At 39.2% G+C, this 19597-nt stretch overlaps 1 protein-coding gene across 1 annotated transcript in view; it reads left to right on the top strand.

The window, feature by feature from the left end:
* LOC102303556 (neurexophilin-4) overlaps positions 1 to 19597 on the top strand; it is a 47751-nt gene that overhangs the window by 6929 nt on the left and 21225 nt on the right. The gene's annotated exons all lie outside the window — the stretch shown is intronic.

The raw sequence follows: 19597 nt of genomic DNA, 5'->3' as shown, positions 1-19597 counted from the left end.
AAAATGAAAATTAATAAAATGTTATTTATATTGCATATTTAAGGAAAAAAATAGCAAAAATACTTTAAAACAAAGCTTAATGAGATGAGTTTTAGTTGATTTTTAAATAGGCTGTCATTTTAAAATAAAATGATATAGAGATGATTATTGCCACCTCATAAATTTAATAGACACAGCAGGACACAAGCGGTTTTAATGTGTCAAATTACAAGTTCAGTGCAGTACATATACTTTACATATAGGTTAGACTGGCGCATCCATTGATTCAGAGTGGTATGTGTACTTGCATTCTAACTATATCCAAAATGAAGGTTGACATATAACATGGATTAGAGTAGCAAAGGCATTCCTTTATTCATTCAGACCCTGGTGAGACAAACACACAGCAAGCCAGTAAGTGTTCCAACCAACATGTCACAGTGTAAGCTTTAAAATTAGCACAAAACATCCCTGACCTGTTGCTGGAAAAGTGAGTTCTTGAGCTTCAGTGAAAATGCGGCCAAACAGAGAGAGGCAGAACACTGGGCTGCACATCAGACCATGCGACCCAGGTTTCACTGCCAGGATAATCTGGAAAAGAAGGCCTGTGGACAGCTGCTGCCTTAGCCCCAAGAGGGTCTCACGTCTCCCGGCCCAAGCTACCGTCCAGCCTCCGATGCTGATCTTTGTGTAACTGCCAGCTTGAGTGGTGGAGGATGTGGCGATAATGGAGATAGCTAGAGGTTTTTGGTATGAAACTGTGTTTCTTGTTCTATTTTCTGTCATTATCATTTTTGTTTTCTCACAGCCTTTTATAGTGGCTCAAAGTTTGTTTGGTCTGTATCTCTCGAGTGAAGGTGAAAAGGATGAGGGCAGAGCGGGCAAAGCACATATGGAGGTCCGGGTCAAGATAACCACACCTGAACTGTCTTGAACTGATCTCTAGGCACACTGCAGAACACACACTCACACAGCATTTTAATGCATCCCCGCCTATCTCAATGGAAGGTCTACCATTATTACAATAGTACTGTGTATGACTCACCAAGTCATATAGAGCAACAGTGGAAAATTGCTCCTCCAGAGGAGTTGGTTGGTAGCTTAGAAAAAAGGGGGTGGGGGTTCTGAGGAGCTGATAACATCAATTTGAAAATATGCCTCGTAATCTGTTGGCTGTAAATATGTGCGACACAGACGTGCATGCAAAGAATGGACCTGCGATAAAATGAATTATCCCCAAACACTCGCATTTACAGCTGAGAGATGAAATTAAGGAATGCAGGGAATAAGGCTTCGTGATTGTTCCGTGTTGTCATCACCAACGTGGGCTTACACAAAGCTTATTTATCACACAGCAATTACCACTGAGGTGTTACAGCTATGATGGCAGGGAGGAGAAAATGAACACTTAGCTGACGCCGATAAAGGGACACTACAGCTGGGTGTGTCGTGACCCTGTAACGCATCTGCCAAGAGGGCAGACATCCATCACTGCGCGGTGTCCTGACCAGAGGAGAAGGGCAGCTGGAACTCCATCACTTTATCCATCACCTCCTTTTTTTCTAATGGCAACTTTAATTCAGAGTGAGACCCAAACGTTTGAGTGCATTCTTTTAAATATTCAGGTTGATTTATTTAGGAGTTGCTTTTTTTCTGGTGCACTTTAAACATGCTGTCTGGTCAGGTATATATTCTAATTATTTCGCAGTTTAAAACATCTCCCAGTTTTATGACGGGTTATAAAGACAAAGTCTTTGTTTGTCTTGCTTGTTTTTAGCCATGCTAGCAGTCAATCCACCACTTTGCTGCAAACTAAAATATCTCAGCAACTATTAGATGGATTGCTATGACATTTCGTACAGACATTTGTGGTCCCGATAGGATGTATCTTAAAGACTTTGTTGATCCCCTGACCTTTCTTTAAGCACTGTCATGAGGCTGACATTTTCCTTTTTAATGCAATATCTCAACTATAGGATGGATTACCATGAAAGACACACACTAATATCATTATAAAGATGAAATATTATCACTTTGGTGACTATATAACGTCCTTTAAAGCTCCACATCAGGTCAATAAGTTATTTTGATCAAGGCTTTGAATTATGACCAGGTGAAACTAGTCCCAACTGTGTCTTGTATTTATAGTGAGAAAAAGCATGTTGCTAATATTCTAACATGGAAATGGTCAATATTTTAGCTTTGAAGCATCATAATCTTATTTTGTATTTTATAAGTTAAACCCATAGATACAAAAGATGGATTTAAATCGGAAACGTTCTTTTTAATGGTCAGCAGGGGGCGACTCTACTGGTTGCAAAAAGATGCTTGGTTGTAAAGAAAGCTACAGGAAAACGACCCTTAGTTCTTTCAGTCAATGACCTCACTAAACGCTTTGCTGATGAGTTTATCAGTGATTGATGCATATTTTTGTTTGTTTGCTGTAATTCATTCTGCTGTTGTTTTTCCTGAATCTCCGCTGGGGTTTAGTTGTTGTTGCCCTCTTTTGCGTGACTTAATAAAATAAAGCAGCAGAGGGAGATTCTAGGTGAAGTGGTCAGCCCTACTTTGGATTGGTCTACTCGCGTTGCTCCACTTTGAGAGGTCCCCAGTCATCTTTGTGATGTGAGCAGCGTGTTAATCTCTCTCTCCCTCGCTCTCTTTTTCCTGGCTGCAAGGAGCAGAGTCGAGCTTTGGAAATAGATCACATCAGAAGGGACGCTTGGCTCCTGATGATGGGCACTGTGTTTGTTTCATACATGCATGATGAGTAGCTCAGCTCTCGGCGGGGGCCACCAGTTATGGCATAACGCTCAGCTCCCCCTGGGAGAAAACACATGCTGTGCTTCATACTTTTGCTATTTGATACAGCAGTGTGTGTTCACGTGTGTTTACTGGTGCGAGAAACAACCATGTGAACTGAACCCGAGCTCACACGGAGCAGTGAGACAACACGCAGAATCTTAAGACGATGACAGATTGTGCAAGTGTGTGTGTGTCATTGTGTGGCGGTTTGCATGCACAATTTCCAACTACCTTTATTAATACACTAAACAAGCACTTTAGTGGGAACACCTGTGCTGCATTATGCAATGACAGTTTACAATCAGGTCTTATACATTTTCAGAAACGTGATAATCCTAGGTTGTGCTTATTATTAAGGTCATAAAGGGTGGACGTGGTGGTAAACTGCTCTGTATTTCATTGAAAAGTATTGCGTATAGTTTGCTCCTCTTGCAATCTCTTGTGAAGTGAACAAAATATCTATATAATGCAGCTGAGTGCTCGCAAAGTGTGCACCTTATTTTTCCCCCTTTTTTTATACATGTGCAAAATATTTGTTTATGAATATCACGCACCTGTAGCAGTTAGGTGGTATGATTGAGCCCTGGGTATTCACAGCATCTTATGATTAATAGTAACACACCTGGGGGAGATATATAGAATAGGATTTTGTAATGAAATATTAAAGCGTAATCCAAGCGACACCAAATATCATAACTCATGGTGCAGATGGCAGAGAATGCTCAGGGTCAGCTCAGTGTGAGGACCCTGCCTCACATGAGACCGTGGAGGAGGGATTAGTTTTTTATCATTTTTTAATATCGCAAGCACAGCTTGTAATGCATTAATTCAGACAAGCATTGAATTTATTGGAGAAGGGAGGGAGGATGAGATGGGGGAAAAAGACATAGGTAACCCAGCTGGATTGGTGACTCTTTTGGTAAGCCTCAGTATGCATCGAGACTCACAGTATCTTAATAAATAAAAGATCACGCAGCGGACATATGAAGGGTTTCATGTTATGTTTTTTAAGCAGATGTGTAATAATATAGTCTTGTCATCTTGCATTCTTTTTTTAGTCTGTGCAGGATTTCAGAAGCTACACAGGAGGTATTATTCGATACACTTTCACGTTTTGTTTGTTTTTTGTTCTTTGGGGTTTTTATTTTTATTTGTTTCCTGCACATTGTTCTCCCATGTCAAAACTTTCTTTATATATTGTTCCCTGGACTCAAGCTTAATGGAGAGTGGTCAGGAGATTTCAGTGGAGAAGCGAGCACTCCGCAAAGACCATTTGGTCACAGATCCCTCGCGCCTCGCACAGTCCATTTCCCTGTCTTTCGCTCTGGCTGTCTTTCATCTTACAGCTCTCTCACCTGCACCTGTCAAAACCTTCACAATTGAGCTTCTATCTTCCACTTCATTGTGCCATTTCTCCTCTTGCAAGCTCTTTCCACTTCCTTGTCTTCCCTGCTCCAACACCTTGATACTGGTCATGCCCGGCCTGCGACTAATTTTCCCAGTGTGTCTGATTAAAACGTAGCCATGGAAGAAATAAAATATGTCGAGAGAATTTCATAGTTTTGGCTTCCAGGTTCTCGTGTTCTGATATTTTTGTGCTAGGGAGACAAAATTTGGCCTTTACTTTTTCCTTTTTCCTCTCCTGGTGGTTTTTGGCTTCAGTCACCACTTTTTTCTCTGTGTGTTTCTGGATCGAGACGTGGCAGTTCTTGCTGCTGAATTATATAAAATCTCTGCTTGGTTTTTAGTTAATTAGCCCGAGCAACGAAGAAGCAGGGGGCACGGGGAGATTGATGGCAAGAGGAAAGAAATGGTCTGTGTGGAGGCGGCAAGGGTAGACTTTCCCTCCTTTAACTTAGTCCAAGTTGGCCCAAAGGAGGCTGCTGTGGAGGGAGTCTAGGTCAGGGGTAAAGAAGGAGAGGAGTGAAGAGCAAACTGAACTTGAGGCTGTGTGGGCAGAAGGAAACATCAGAAAAACATCTCACATCTTAACTGCCCTCACAAAATTGTAATATACTCCTTATGCAGAGCTTAACTGTCAGCATGTGTTGGAGGACCTTGACATGCATTTTACCACTCTGTGCTTTTAATGCTATTATAGGTTCTGAACGAGAGAACGATGCATAATGTAGCTCTGAGTGAGGAAGTAACCTCGTAGAACCAGTCAGCACATATTGTTCTCATAAAGCTTGTGGTATGTTTGTTTTCGCTATTAGCTGGGGTGCAACATTTTCTTGGTAAGAATAAAATCCACTTTTAAAAATGCCTGAGAGGAGAAATGCCTGACACAGTTGGCTGCGATTATTTCTTCATTAATCTGAAGTTAATTGCACACATCTTGAATTTGTGTATCTGGAATGATCGCTAGATTTTTTTTTTCCAGGAAAAATTGCATGGGCATCAGATTTATAGTGCGTGCCTTTTGACTTCTTTAGCGGTTCCTACACATTTTCATCCCGGGCTGTAATATATTGCTGTCCTGTCCCCTCTGTTATGTGCAAAATGTCCTTTGGCATTGATGCTTAGACACACAGCCCACTGCAATATTAGTGGCCAGAGATAATGGTACTATTTTAGAGACCTGCAAAGTTCACCTTTGGATGTTGGAGGGAAGGTACTGGCATAAGTAGGAGGTTTGTCAACCAGGAAACAGATGTTTTTTTTTTTATCATGTTTTAATGTGTTTTTTTTTATTTATATGTAAAAAACATTTTTTTACATTTTACCTTCTAATGTCACTCCATTTTTTTTCCTTTGTGCTTTGGCTTCCATTTGCCGGTTAGTTTTAGGCACTAAGAACTAATTGGTTGGGTTTGAGAAAAAAACTGGACCTCTTATGAATAAATGAACCACGCCGGCAGCTTTGACAAAACTGCTTTACTTTACAGAATAACAATGGACTGGTATTTCTAAAGCAGGGGTATTCAATCTAATTTAAGGAGATCCAGTCAGAGAAAATTTTCTCAAACAAATGTCTGGAATATCATTCATGCACACAGTTTCTCTCTGGGATTAATAAAGTTTCTCCGATTCCTATTCAGTGGCTCTTCTGTGTACATACATTACAATGACAACAATAAAGAAAACGGAAAACACTGCACCAATTAAAATAACTCTACTGTAAATATGAAAAAAATAGAAATGTTCAGTCAAAATCCAATAATAGTTCTGTGTTTGTAAACGTGGGCCTCTGGGTACAGCTCTAAGTTCTAAGGTAATAAGAGATGTTATTTAAATTTTGCTGAGTCGTAAATGTTTTAGCAGATTATCTTTCATGTAAATCCTTTAAATCTTTGTGATGTTTAAAGGCTTATATAGGAAACTGTCCAGTCGTATTACACCAGACTACGCTGGTTGATAAGCACTTAAAATATCCATGCTTTACACTGTAATATTAAAAGCAACCTTTTGTGGTTATGCTCAGTATATTTAAACAAACATGGATAAAGCTCCTAATGGGAATAAATGTTCCAGGACAGTTATCAACTTGCAGGGAGACTGGTTTTTCATCATAATCAATTAGTTCCTACAAAATCACAATTGTTCCCCATCAGTAATCAAGTGTCTGAGCGTATAAACTTACCAAACCTAACACATAAGTGATATATTAAGAATAACAGCAATGCTATTGTTGTCCACATTAGCTGTGCAACTTGCTAATGTGCTTTCCTGTTGTCATAGGAATGTTGCTATAAAAAAATGAACACACTTTATTTATGTTTAGCAGAGCTTTGACACTTTTGCTCACTTGTGCAGCCAGTAAGAGATAATTTGGTGCACTTGACTCATCAATGAGACATTGTGAAGTTAACCGAAGCAGCTCTAGGAAGTAGATATAAATACACATGCTTTGTTTTAGGCCAGCTTGGCAGGACTTATGCTAAATGTTTTACACGGTGACGTAGATAAGCAATGAGAGGAATCTCTGGCCTGCCAAAACGTTTACTGTAGGTGTTTTCTGTGGGAGAGAATAACTGCATGGACTTTTTGCTTTGTAACACTGCAGACATTTGACATGCTGAAACAGCTTGATATGTCTGCTTTAACACTAGAACCAATTAGGTGACAACAAACACATCAACACTTTAGATTTAGATTCAGTGGAGGGAACCTCAGATTCTGGCATTAATGGAAGCAAGTGGGACTGCAGCACCCATCACTCACAGCTGGAGCAAAACCACTCATAAAGAAAATCTCGTTTCTTCTGTTTCCTGATCAAAAAGGTGCAGATGGAACCAGTTTCCTAAAGCCTCAGTTCACTCTGCTCAGCAGATGTCACCCTCCCCTCAGCAAACACTTGGACAAACCCCAACCTGCTTGTAGCGACATGACCAGTCAGTGACAGTGACATAATATGGCACCTAGAGAACCAGACAGACAGAGAATGAGTTCTAGGAAGTGATAGAGAGACAAATGAAGAAACAGAATCATATGTCCCACCAGCGAGAGGCTGGGCATCTCTCTGCAGAGAGCTGTGCTTCAATAAGTTCAGCTGAGGAGAGCATGAACAATACGATGCAGCAACAACAAGGAGAACAACAGCAGGATGCTATCCCTGAAGGACCGAGCAGGAGATTGCTGACCATACTCTTCTTTCTCTGCCTCTGACTTTGGGAAAATAAGTTGCAAACAGCATAACCTTAAACTCCCAGTGCATGTCTGCTGTAGGGAAATATGTTGCATCATAGAATGCATGAAGTGCAACTGACTAGAGTTTAGGGATGAAAACACAGTCATGGGTGAGCTGAGCGAATATGCAACTTCTTTGATGCAGCTGGTCCATCCTGTTTTCAGTGCAGGACTTTAGACTTTGGAATTCATATTTGCGTGGGTTCTCTCCGGGTACTCCGGCTTCCTCCCACTGTCCAAAGACATGCACTTAGTGGGGATAGGTTAATTGGTTAATTCAAATTGCCCATAGGTGTGAATGTGCGAGTGAATGTGAGTGCGAATGGTTGTCTGTCCCTGTGTGTTGGCCCTGCGACAGACTGGCGACCTGTCCAGGGTGTACTCCGCCTCTCGCCCTATGACAGCTGGGATAGGCTCCAGCACCCCCCGCGACCCTGAAAAGGATAAGCGGACGCGAATGGATGGATGAATTCATATTTATTTATTATTCATATTTATTAACTGAATAGCTGCCGACCTCCATCAGGTAGTCTACATAACAAATTATAAGATGACTGCATTTGCACAAAGAAAATTTCTCACATGAAATAGCAACCCATTTTTAAAAATAAGAAGATATAAATAGCTTTGAAAGCTTTGCTTAAACACCTCTGTTCAGCTCATTCATCACTGTTCATGAACAAGTGTTTTTTCTGGCCAATATAAACTCCTCGTGCCTTAAAATGGATTGGATGGCACTGCACACCTTTACCTTAAGCATGCACAGGTCTATGAACATTCATATTGTTCCCCACCCTTGTTTTCACCAACCATTCCACTGTAAAACACCCAGACAGTGATACTGAAGAAGCATGCCAGTGTGTCAGACTGGAAATGTATTTAATGTAACCCTCTTTAACATGGTGAACACAGCAAAGTCACGTCCAGCTTGATAACACAAGTCTTCTGCTTGATTACATTTTCAAACAGCGAATGTTATTTTACTAGTCTTTAATCAACACTTCTGATCGACAGCTACACCCCACACGTTTTCAAGTTGTCTCTTTAGGTGTGTAATTAGCAAGATTTTTGAGATTTGAGTGGGTGAGATTGTGTGAGATTTGCCACTGTCGCCCTTGAGATCGGCGGTCCACACCAAAAGCGGTGTCACAGCTAGGGATTTTTCTGGCTACTGGCTGTTTAAACGAGAGAGACAAAATTAGGCTAGGCCTCGTCTTAAAGACAGAAACACCTCAGAAAACATTTAACACTGAGCACACTTCAAATGGACAATGTTCAACACTGGCCAGACAAATATTTTGTGTGTATTTTAGGAGCTATATGAAATTGGTAATCATGCTACACGTTAATCAAGTGTTACTGAAACATGCACAAACTTGCGCCATGTGTAATATTGCAAACACACGATGTCTGATTAGTTTGGCTAACGACAGCAACAGCATGGCCTTGGTTTCTGAGGGTGTTTTCACACCTGTAGGTTGTTTTCTTTGGTCCAAATCAGTTTATGTGTTTGTAAACTTGTAGCTTTTCCTTGTGGTTTGGTTGTGAAGTGAAATCCAAGCGAACCAAACTGCGTCACTGCAGGAACGACAAAAGTAAATACACGAAGAAGCTGCTGTGTTCGAAGACTGTTCGAGAATCTACAGTCATATCACAGCTAGTTGTTAGCACATACAGACATCTATAGTGCCTTGACACATTGACAATACGAAGCTTACACGGCTATGTGACATTTTTAGCTCAAACTTACATTGTACGCCTGATTTGGTTCAGATTGAGGTCAATCATAGACCAGCGTAAATCTAAGGTTGTTACACTATTAGAATTTCAAACTCAGTACCTATACTTGATACCATTTTCAATACCATTAAAAGACAATGGCAATACAAACAATAACATTAAGAACAAAACTACTTTTAACTTGTCTGAAGCAGGGCAATATTATAGATTAAGATAACTAAATAATTGAATTTTTCCCAGAGATAGTGTTAAAATGCAATATTTGTAGGTTGACTGAGGGAGTGTTTTATACTACAGTTCATTGCTGATCAAACAGAGTTGGCAAGCTAAACGGCAACTGTTTTGTTTAATTGTTGGCAGAGTTTTCTCAACCTTAATCTGGAACGTAACACTTGTTAGAAACAAATGACTGGGCTCTTTAGTCAAACTAATGCTGTCTATTAATATTAAAGATGGGCAGGATGGATAATGTTTGCTATCTAGCTCTTGCATTAACAATATTGTTTTACTATTGGCCATTCGTGCTAGCTGCTACCTAAACAATAACTTAACAGATAGTGGATGTTGCTGGCATTAATGTGGTAGATGGGTTAATATTCATATTAACTCTTTAATACATAAACCAACCTCTCAAAATTCCTCATGAAATGTTGTTCGGGGTTCTGAATCTGCTCCCATTCATTTGTTATCCCGCTAGTGAGGGTTGTGTGAAGTTGTGCATCAGCTGGAGGAGGCATGTATTGTTGGCATCGATACTGTTACAATTTTTTCGTATCCATTAGTGAATATTTAAAAAAAAAAATTGAAACCTTATTTAGGTCAGAGCAGTGCTGCATAAACATGCGGTCTCATGTATCCCTGCTGTCCTTTACCACTTCTCTTACCTCCTCCTCTCAGCTTCGGTGTCATCCCAACTCTACTCGTTTTGTAGGTATTCATTTCCTTTACATTTTTTTCTCTGTCACTCTGTGCTAGGATGTTTTTGCACACTAGAGATAAGGAGGCCAGGGTGAACTCATGTCTTGCTACATCAGACACCAAAGTACTGTGAGGCCAGCAGTGTGCCCTGATGGCCTGCTGAACCACATAAATCACAAGCATGCACACACAAGGACAGAAAGAAATTGATTAAAAAGATATCTGTGAGAGATTGACTGCCCTGTTGCCTTGTAAAGCAAAGTGTACATTAAAAAAAAGAAAGGGAAAAAAAAACATAGTATTTCATATACGTACCTGTGCAGTAGTCTGGTATCAAAAAGTGCTGTGTGAGACCTTGAATGAGTAAAACCCTGACTTCTGGAGCACCACAATTTACGACGGGGTTTAGTAGATGAACATCATTCTTATGATGAGGACTTAACCTTAAAGTAACATCAAAAATGACACATCCACAAATTTTGCTCTGGTGTAATTGTGCACCTCAAGGTTTATAACATCTAACAAAATCTCATCAGGCAAAGCAATTTCTGTTGAACTAGATGGACATTATTTGAAGATAGCAACATCCACTAAATAGAGATTAAAATGAGATTTACAAATGAATGCTGCTGATGAATGTTTTTGTGTAATTTCCTCGGATGTTTAATCCATGAGGTCAGTGCTTCTCGCTAGCCCCTGCTGCACCACCATTTCAATTGTATAAATCACATTCCTCCCCCATCTTTTTTCCATTTTTATACCAGATGCACTCCCAGGTCTAGTTATGATCTTTCACAGGGTGCAGCATTAAAATTTTATGCGTTCTTAAATAATCCGTGTGTTGTAGACCATGTTAACATTTTTCCGCAGCACCTAACTAAACACCTCTGCTGCCTTTACGCCGATTGCATGCACAGTGATTTCTATTTTTGCAAGAATTGATTTTCATCTGTGATAACAAATGTTCTTTGTTGAGAGATCTACCCACCCTCCTATTTTCATTTAGAACGTCTGATGTAGCAAAGATTAGATTCTGTTGCCAAACGGTTTAGTTAATGATTTCATTCTTGTTTCTTTATTGAGATATCAGACCCCACTGTCTCCTTTCCATTCACATTTCCCGTGTTGCAGAGATTACATTCTGTTGCCAAATAATTTCATACTTGTTTTATAGATCAGATTGAATGTCATGTCAGATAAAGAGATGTCAATTCTTAAAGTCTTAGTATTGTATGTCCAACCAACATTGAATGTGTGCTGTGCTATTTATTCATATTTATATTTTCTTCCTTCTTTTACCACAAGCTAGGAAATTATTTGTCGTTCAGCTGATCAAATGAAAAGAGTTCCACTACTTTGGAGAAATCCATCTGATTAGAGTTAAAATAAGATGTGTTGATGCGTGGAAACATAAAAAACATAGAAATGGGTGAACCCCCGTTCATAATGTAATTTGTTAAATTGTTATGAAACTCTTCCCCAATAACCTACCTATTTGAGGGTTTTTTTGTTTCAATATTTGCAAAAAGAATGTGTTTTATTTTGTTGGAAGCTTTTAAAATGAGTAGAGATGCTGTTAAATATCAACCTCCTCATTGCTTTATTCAAAGTCTCTGTGGTGCTGCTTAGATAAAATCCTCTGTATAAAAATTACTGGTTCTCAGTTGATCGGCAGTGACTCACTTTGCTGACGGTTTTATCTGTGATACGTGTCTTTAATTTAAATTCAGTCTTTTTCTCTGTATTCCTCATGTCTGTACTTTGTTTTATTGATGCTATTTGCTTTGTGCCCTCCGAATGAGTCACGAAGAAATATACACTCACCTGCCACTTTATTAGGCACACCTGTTCAACCGCTCGTTAACAAAAATATCTAATCAGCTAATCACACCGTAGCAACTCGGTGAATTCGCAAATTGCCAAGACCCCTGCTGAAGTTCAAATTGAGCCTCAGAATGGGGAAAAAAGGTGATTTAAGTGACTCAGAACATGGTGCTGCTAGACAAGCTGGTCTGAATTCAGAAAATGTTGATTTTTCTAGGATTTTCTGGCACAATTTCTGTCAGCTAAGAACTGAAATCTGAGGCTACAGTTTGCACAGGTTCATTAAATTGGACAATAGAAGATTGGAAAAATGTTACTTGGTTTGGTAAGTCTCGATTTCTGCTGTGAGATTGGCCGTGTGGCATAAACCACATGGATCCGTCCTGCCCTGTATCAACAGTTGAGACTGCTGGTGGTGTATTTGTGTGGGAGATGTTTTCTTTTTGCCCCCTGAGCCCCTCAGGTGGAGCTACAGTCTACCTGAGGACTGTAGTTGGCCATGTCAATCCCTGTAACACACACATCTCCTGATGGCTGCTTCCAGCAAGATAACACAACATATCACAAATCTCAGATCATCTCAAACTTGTTTCTCAAAATGAATCAATTGTACTTGAATGATCTCCACAGATCTAAATCCAGTAAAGCATCTTGTGGAGCCTTTGGTGGAATGGGAGATTCACATCATTCACATCATGGATGTACAGCCAGTAAATCTACAGCAGCCCTGTCATGTTGTCATGTCAATATGGGTCAAAAACTCTGACAATGTTTTCAGCACCTTCTTCAATCCCTGCCATGAAGAATTAAGGCAATTCTGAAGGCAATAGAGGTACTACTGTACCAAGGTGTAAAACAGGTAGCGGTGACTGTATATATTTAAATATATTTTAAATCACAAGGTTGAAAAATGTATGCCATTTATCGTCTTCATCTAATTCGAAATATTAAAAAAATACAAATTGTTAAAGGAAACCTTTCCTGGAACTTTTTTCTTTTTTGTCTTTGTTATTATGACGTTAAAGTCAGCGTAACTGAGGCTTTGCTTTACTTTTTACAGTGTAACTATTCCCTTACAGGAGAGGGAAAAAAGTAACCATAATCATAGATAGCATTACTTCCTACTGACAGTTAATTACTAGATCTTATTTTAACACACAAATTTTAGAAGAACTTAAAATCAAAGTATATACTTCAAAAAGCGAGAAAAAGAAGCAGGTTCAAGTTTGACATATTTTTTTGCATCACAGAAAAAGGTTGAGATGGTGCACCAGCAGTAGTGTTCCCTGTTAGAAAAAAAAAAAACCCTCCACACTCAATTTTATTTTGAAGAATTCTCACTGCTTCACACTATTCTGGTATAATCCATGCAGCAGTTTGTAAACACCACTGTATGAATTTAAGTTGGCTCCACTTTTGTTGTCATTTAAATTGATCTGGATTTATTATAATTCTAGCACTCTCAAGAAGGCTCACTTTCAGTCTAGTTTTCCATTACCAGTTAATTGGGATGGCCCAACAGGGATGTGAACAGCTTTACCAAGACCACAAACAAATGTGTAAATAAAGAACGGCTGGCGGGCTGTATTGACTTGAGGATGTATTGGCAAAGCTAACAGACTGTGTTAGATTGGTTTGTTTGTGGGTTAAACGCTCCCTTGACATCAAACCAACTGAAATGAGACAATCTTAAAATTGTTGTTGCCTTTTAGAGCTGTTCCAAGGACACTGTAAAGGTTTATAGCTAGGAATTGTACAAGATAGTCCATATCTGCACTGGGGAGAAGACATTCATTCTTATTACAGGTGAAGTTTACGCAAGAGAGAGAAAAATATAGTCTTCATGTCTGATTTCACTTTGTACTTTTACCTACTTTACTTAAGTATTTATACTAGTTTGTTTTTGTGCCTCACTGAATTTAAGTGGAAGTACTTACTAACAACATTACACATTGCTGATTTAAAAACTGAGAACAAATGAATAAAGTTTATTCTAAACAAGTGAAATTATCCATTTATAAATGAGATCAGCAGAAAGTTTCCATTGTATAGTAATAAAGCTTGCTTCCCTTGCAGGTACCTTTATTTAGTGCAATGCTCACTGCCATATAAATAAGGAATCATAAGAGTTCTTTGACTAGTCTTACATTTTTCACCATGCCCACTTTGAGTCTGGTTGGACTCCTGTGTTGCATCTTTCTTTCTTCTTATCATTTCTGGATGTCTGTAATAAAGGCTTAAAAATATAACCTGGAGGATGGCTCTTGTCAGCGAAGGAAATAGAAACTGCAGCATTGATTTTGAAAAATTCACCTTTGTATTTTCTTCACAGTGTAAGCATGTCAATCTTAATTTCACTCATTTCCTCTGTCTCAATTAACCCTTTAAGACCTACAGAACCAAGTGCGCCAGAGCTTATGTTATATTTTTACATGCTGTGGAGCCGTTTTTGGGAGCATTTCAAGTTGATATACATCAATACAACCATTATAGCCCAAATTTTAATAATATGTATGCATTAAGTGCATAGTAATTACATAAATTGCAAAAAAGTGCAATAAACTACAAAAAATTTTTAAATCATTTTTGTTTTTTTAACATATATTTCTAGTTAGAGAAATTTAAGAGGCTTATCCCTCAAAACTGTAAATACAAAAAAGTTGCACAAAATAGTTTCCCACCACAGGAAATTTATTTTGAGTGTCTTCATAGTTTTATTTTTGAAAGACACCAATTTTTATATACTGCAGGAAAAACAAAAATAAATATTAAAGTGCAAATTTGCAAAAAAAACAGCATATTCATCAAAATAAACTATTTCCAGCAGTGCAATATGAGTCCTAAGCATCCCAGAAACGACACATAAAGTCATAAAGTCAAACATAACTTTTAAAAACACCAGTATAGGCTCATAAGGCCCTGATGGTAAAAAACTACATTTCCGCAAAATGAAATCACTTTCGGTTTCGGGCAGGACATGGTGGACATGCGATAGTTCGCGCTGATGGACGTAGGAAGTGTTACAAACAGCTGATCAGATTGGCAAAGCGTGTTTCTGGAATATTATGTTTTTGTTTGTTTGTTTTGTCATTTGATTGGTTGGTCAGTTGTTTTGGTTTGGGTTTTTTCTTCTGGATCTGTATGTGCTCACAGAGTGGCAATCGCCTCAGCATGCTACACACCTGGGTGTGAGCACTGAGCTCAGAAGCCCCTCCCACATGTTGTTCAAATCTTCTGTTTGCAACGAACAGCCAGTCAGAGTTGGGTCATGGCCAGTTTATGCTTGCTGTTGTCATCACCATTAGTGAGGGCCCGTGTGTGTCACGCTATGTATCAGTTTGGCACAGCTGGGTTGGAGAAATCAGGTTGGTGACAAGTGACTTAGTCTTTACTACCAATGGCACATCAATGCAGGAGCTCAGATATGGAGAAGAAGATGCTTCAGCATCTTGAAAGGATCAGGCTTTCTGGAAAAACCCAGCACTGAAGGAAGGATTTTTTTCTTAGACTTTTTCTTAGCGATGACAGAATAAAAAGATGATTCTATAAATGTCCATAATAGATTCACGTGAATTTTCCATTAGAATGAAATTAATCTATTGTAACTGTACATTAATGTGACAAAGTTGTAACACTGAGCCAGACAAAAAAAACCTTAATATGAGTACAGTGCAGATCTCACCCTTTTCCAGTCTAGGTGCAGCAAGGGCAGAAATTGAATTGCTGAAAGTTACTGTTTGTTTTGGTGAAAGTTTTATAGTGCAAGATGCATTATGCCATTACTGATTCAGTCAGCAGAGGGGGTTGTCAGGAAGGATGGAGGGAGAGGAGGAGGAGGAGAGTGCAAAAAACTCTGGCTAAAATTAAAAAACGCCACAAAATGAAATAAAGATGAGTGCTCCACTGAGCCACAGACTGAATATAAAAGACAATCCTGTGAAATATACATGGCTGGCAGGAGAGATGAGCAGAATGCTAAGCTTCAAACCTGTAACCCACAACACAGGCCCTGATCCTGAGCCTGTTGATCACCCAGGAACATTAAGGGATCATGCCAACAGCAATGATCTGTCCAACGTAGTGGTTTCCTGATCACCTAGGCAACAAGAGACAGGAAGACATGCAGTAGAAAGGAAGAGACTATCTCCCATATTTAATAAGATTTGATGTTATTTTTCCCTGTCTGTAATGCTTTTATTATTGCAGATTGGCTTAGCTGTGAAAGGTATTGATTGTGAGCCAGAGCCCCAACCGGGACTGAAGGAAACAGAGATGGAAGGTGTGAGCTGTCAACTGCAGGTGATTTGTATTTATTAAAAAACAAAACAAAAGAAACTCTTTCCCTCAGTTCTGTATATGGTGATATTTTCCAGCGTACTTTACTCTAAAGCAGAGAATGGATCACTTATTAATTTAAATCAAAGCCGTTGGAACTTCAGGGCCTGAAACACTACCTTAGGGAGATTTAACCGTAATAACAGGTGTGTGTGCATGTAGCAACATGTCCATGCTCTGTTCATGTAAGGGCTAAATAAGTATATGCTTCTGCCTACTCCTTTTCAAACAGCTGCATGGAAAGATTTTATGACATGTTGGTGAATGTATATGTTTGAAATAAAAATGAACTGAACTGAAAAAAAAAAGATTAAAAAAAGGAGAAAAGGAATTTGATTAGATTTGATCATCAGAAAAAATACAGACATTAAAGACATACTGATTCCATATTGGGCTGGCTGTACAGATAATATTAATAGTTTAACTACGCTTAATCAGAGCTGTCTGGTCTAATTCTGATTTAATCCCACTTATGCTCATATGAGGTACAGCAAGATGTTTAATTGTTTTAGTCGCTCCAGCAAACCCTGATCTAAAAAAGAAGAAGAGAACTGTGTGAAAAAACAAAGATGATGACTGAGTGATTGTGTTCACGTTCCTATTCTTAGCCCTGCAGTGGGGAAACAGAACTAATGATGCTTCCTGACCTTAATACCAAGAGCTCAAGGTCAGTCTCCACTGATGCATCATAGGCAAGGTGTCCTGGACGCCGAAGACTGCTGCCGGATTGAGTCTGTATAGCTGTTGTTGTGGTTGACTGTGACTTTGCCCCAGAATTTATCACTGTTCTTCCTGAAGGAATACAAACAGATACAATCAAAGAACAAGCAATTTATTCAGCGGTGGAGCTCTGAGGGAACTAGCAGCAATTCTTTGGCAAGTTTACAGACCATTTTTCACTGTGGCTTCAAGTTATGCGCTGATTATTTCACAATAATGCAAGTGGAAAATTAATGTAAGAGAGAGAAAAACTGCAGGATTCAGAGATGGGGGAAGATTTTGATTTTAACGTGTGACAAGCTTTATTAAAACTTTCTTTTTATCTGGCAGCGTCAAAAAAGAAAAAAATCTCTAAATGTATAGGCAATTCAAGCTTTCAAGTGCTGCTGCTGCTAAAGTGAACCCTTTTATCCACATACTGAAACCAGCTCCATTTGGTATAATAATAGCGGATGGGAATTTAAAATGACTAAAAACATGCATTAAAGTGTTGCGTGGAGGAGATAGTTGAACACACCAGGGATCGTATGTTCAGGTTTCATGTATGCCTTTGCATAGTCAGATTTCTTCCATTATGAGAAGAAGAAAACGACCATTTATCATAAATAAGAAGCAAACAACACTGGGATATACAGCAAAAAATATAAGCTTGCAAGATTGGCCACTCGCCTCCTATGTTTAACAAGCTTTTCCATAATGCTAATAAACAGATTTGTTGTAGTTGTTTTTGTTTTGTTTTTTTGTTGATGGCACAGCCGATAACGACACAAAACCTGAAAGAAACTCAGGTGTATAAGAAATGTAATAACATTGGATGAGATTTAATATCAAAGCTACCAATTTACCTTGTTTACATATTTACTTGTTTATACATTAGCAGAAGAAGTTCTACAGCCATCTTCCACCTGATTTTGTCAATAATCTCCCAGTGAAAGATCACAGAGTGTCTGTAAATAATCACACAAAGTCTGCTTTACTTAACTGATTAGAAACAGCTTGTTTCCGCTCACCTGTTACAGAGAAACGAAAAAGGAGCACAGCGAGGCAATATGGAACATTATGAAAGAAAAAAAATAAAAGGGTGAATTGCAAAATAAAATGGAGGGAGCCAGCACAGAGGAAGTGGGAACTCAGAGGAAGGCTAAATGTTGACTAGAGGGAGGGAGAGCCAGCCTGTCTCACTTGCTTGGATCATTAATTTGTGTTCTAATTAGCAGGAATGCCACAGTTGGAATGTGATGCCTGCGTAAGGACGACGAGCGTGTGTGTATGTGTGTGTGACCTGCCCTGGCTCCGAGTCTCCTGGCTTGTTAGTAATGACAGATTGACGCTCTCCTGCACCCCCCACCCACCAGGCCCACCCCATACCCCTCACCCAACCCACCCATCTGCTCTGGAAAGACACCAGATCTTTAGACCTGTCTTGTGTTTGTGCCATGTGGGTGTTTGTGCGTGTGGGCGTGTCAGTCGGCTCAGTTTTTGTCATTCTTCAACTGGTCGGACCAGTAGGGAAGCTCAAGAAAATTCTAGTCATGCTTTGTAGCGACCATCAGTTTTTCTTCTGTAAATGCCAAGGCCGAAATGGCTTTATAGGCTCTTTTGCTTTTTAAGAATATACTGTTCAAAGTGAGGCTGTGCTACACGGATCGCAACATCACTGAAATTTTTCAGTTAATCAGGTTTGTTTGCTCAAGATGTGAAATATCACGAGTCCTTGGATTCAAAATTACAAAAGCCCGGCGAGTGGCCGAGTGAAAGGATGAATTCGCTTGAAACAACAGTCAAGAATTCCATCTGCTAAATCTGAACGAGTTCTGTGAAACGGCAGGAATTCGGCGGCATAGGTCACTGTTCATTTCCTGTGTTTTCTCACATTGTGGATAAACTGCATTGGCCAAGCTTTTCATCATCTGTCCCCTGATTTTTAAAGACCCAGACGGTGCAGTGAGCCTTTGCCTCCCCGGGGCCTGAAAACATTCATTTAGATAGTGCCAATATCCAATCTTCCAGTATGTTTCTTTTGGACATATCTTTAAGGAAGAAACGAGAGAAATGTATCAGCGCTGCTGTCCTTTGGTCAGTGACATCACATTTATAAAGTCTGTGTGTTTTTGCACTCTGGTGTGTGCTTCTGTATATGTTTGTATGTGTGTTAGTTATTCCAGTGAAGCATCTAGCCCAGGGACAGAGAAGAGCTGGTCCACAGTGTAATTGAACCACAGATCCTGCTAGACTATTAGTCACAAGACTTGTTCTGTCTATAGCCACTCTTGAATCCACATGAGTGAAGTGAATAGGCTGGTCAGTAATACAAATGTAGCTATCACAGTTAGCCAAATGTTAACTTTTTATAGGTTTTGTTTAGAGAACATAGTTAAACACCAAAATAAGCATCACAAATAAATGAAATCGGTGAGTAATTAGGTTCCAATATAGTTTGTAAACCATCTTTTTGGATCAATTTTAAGCTAGGTTAATTTGTTGGTAGCAAGTTTCAGTGATAAATAACCAGGCTTCTCATGTGTTTTGTTCTCTTGCACTTCTTTATTCCAATTACACTGCTTTTCAAATCTCTTATATATTGATATTTTGCTTAGGCTAGTGCCATAGCATATCACCTGTGATAATACCGCATACATTTTACATC

The sequence above is a fragment of the Haplochromis burtoni genome, unplaced genomic scaffold (genome assembly GCF_018398535.1).
Source record: "Haplochromis burtoni strain Fernald_Lab_line unplaced genomic scaffold, NCSU_Asbu1 Contig_125, whole genome shotgun sequence".
Classification (NCBI taxonomy): domain Eukaryota; kingdom Metazoa; phylum Chordata; class Actinopteri; order Cichliformes; family Cichlidae; genus Haplochromis; species Haplochromis burtoni.
This window is presented reverse-complemented; position numbering and strand designations above follow the sequence as displayed.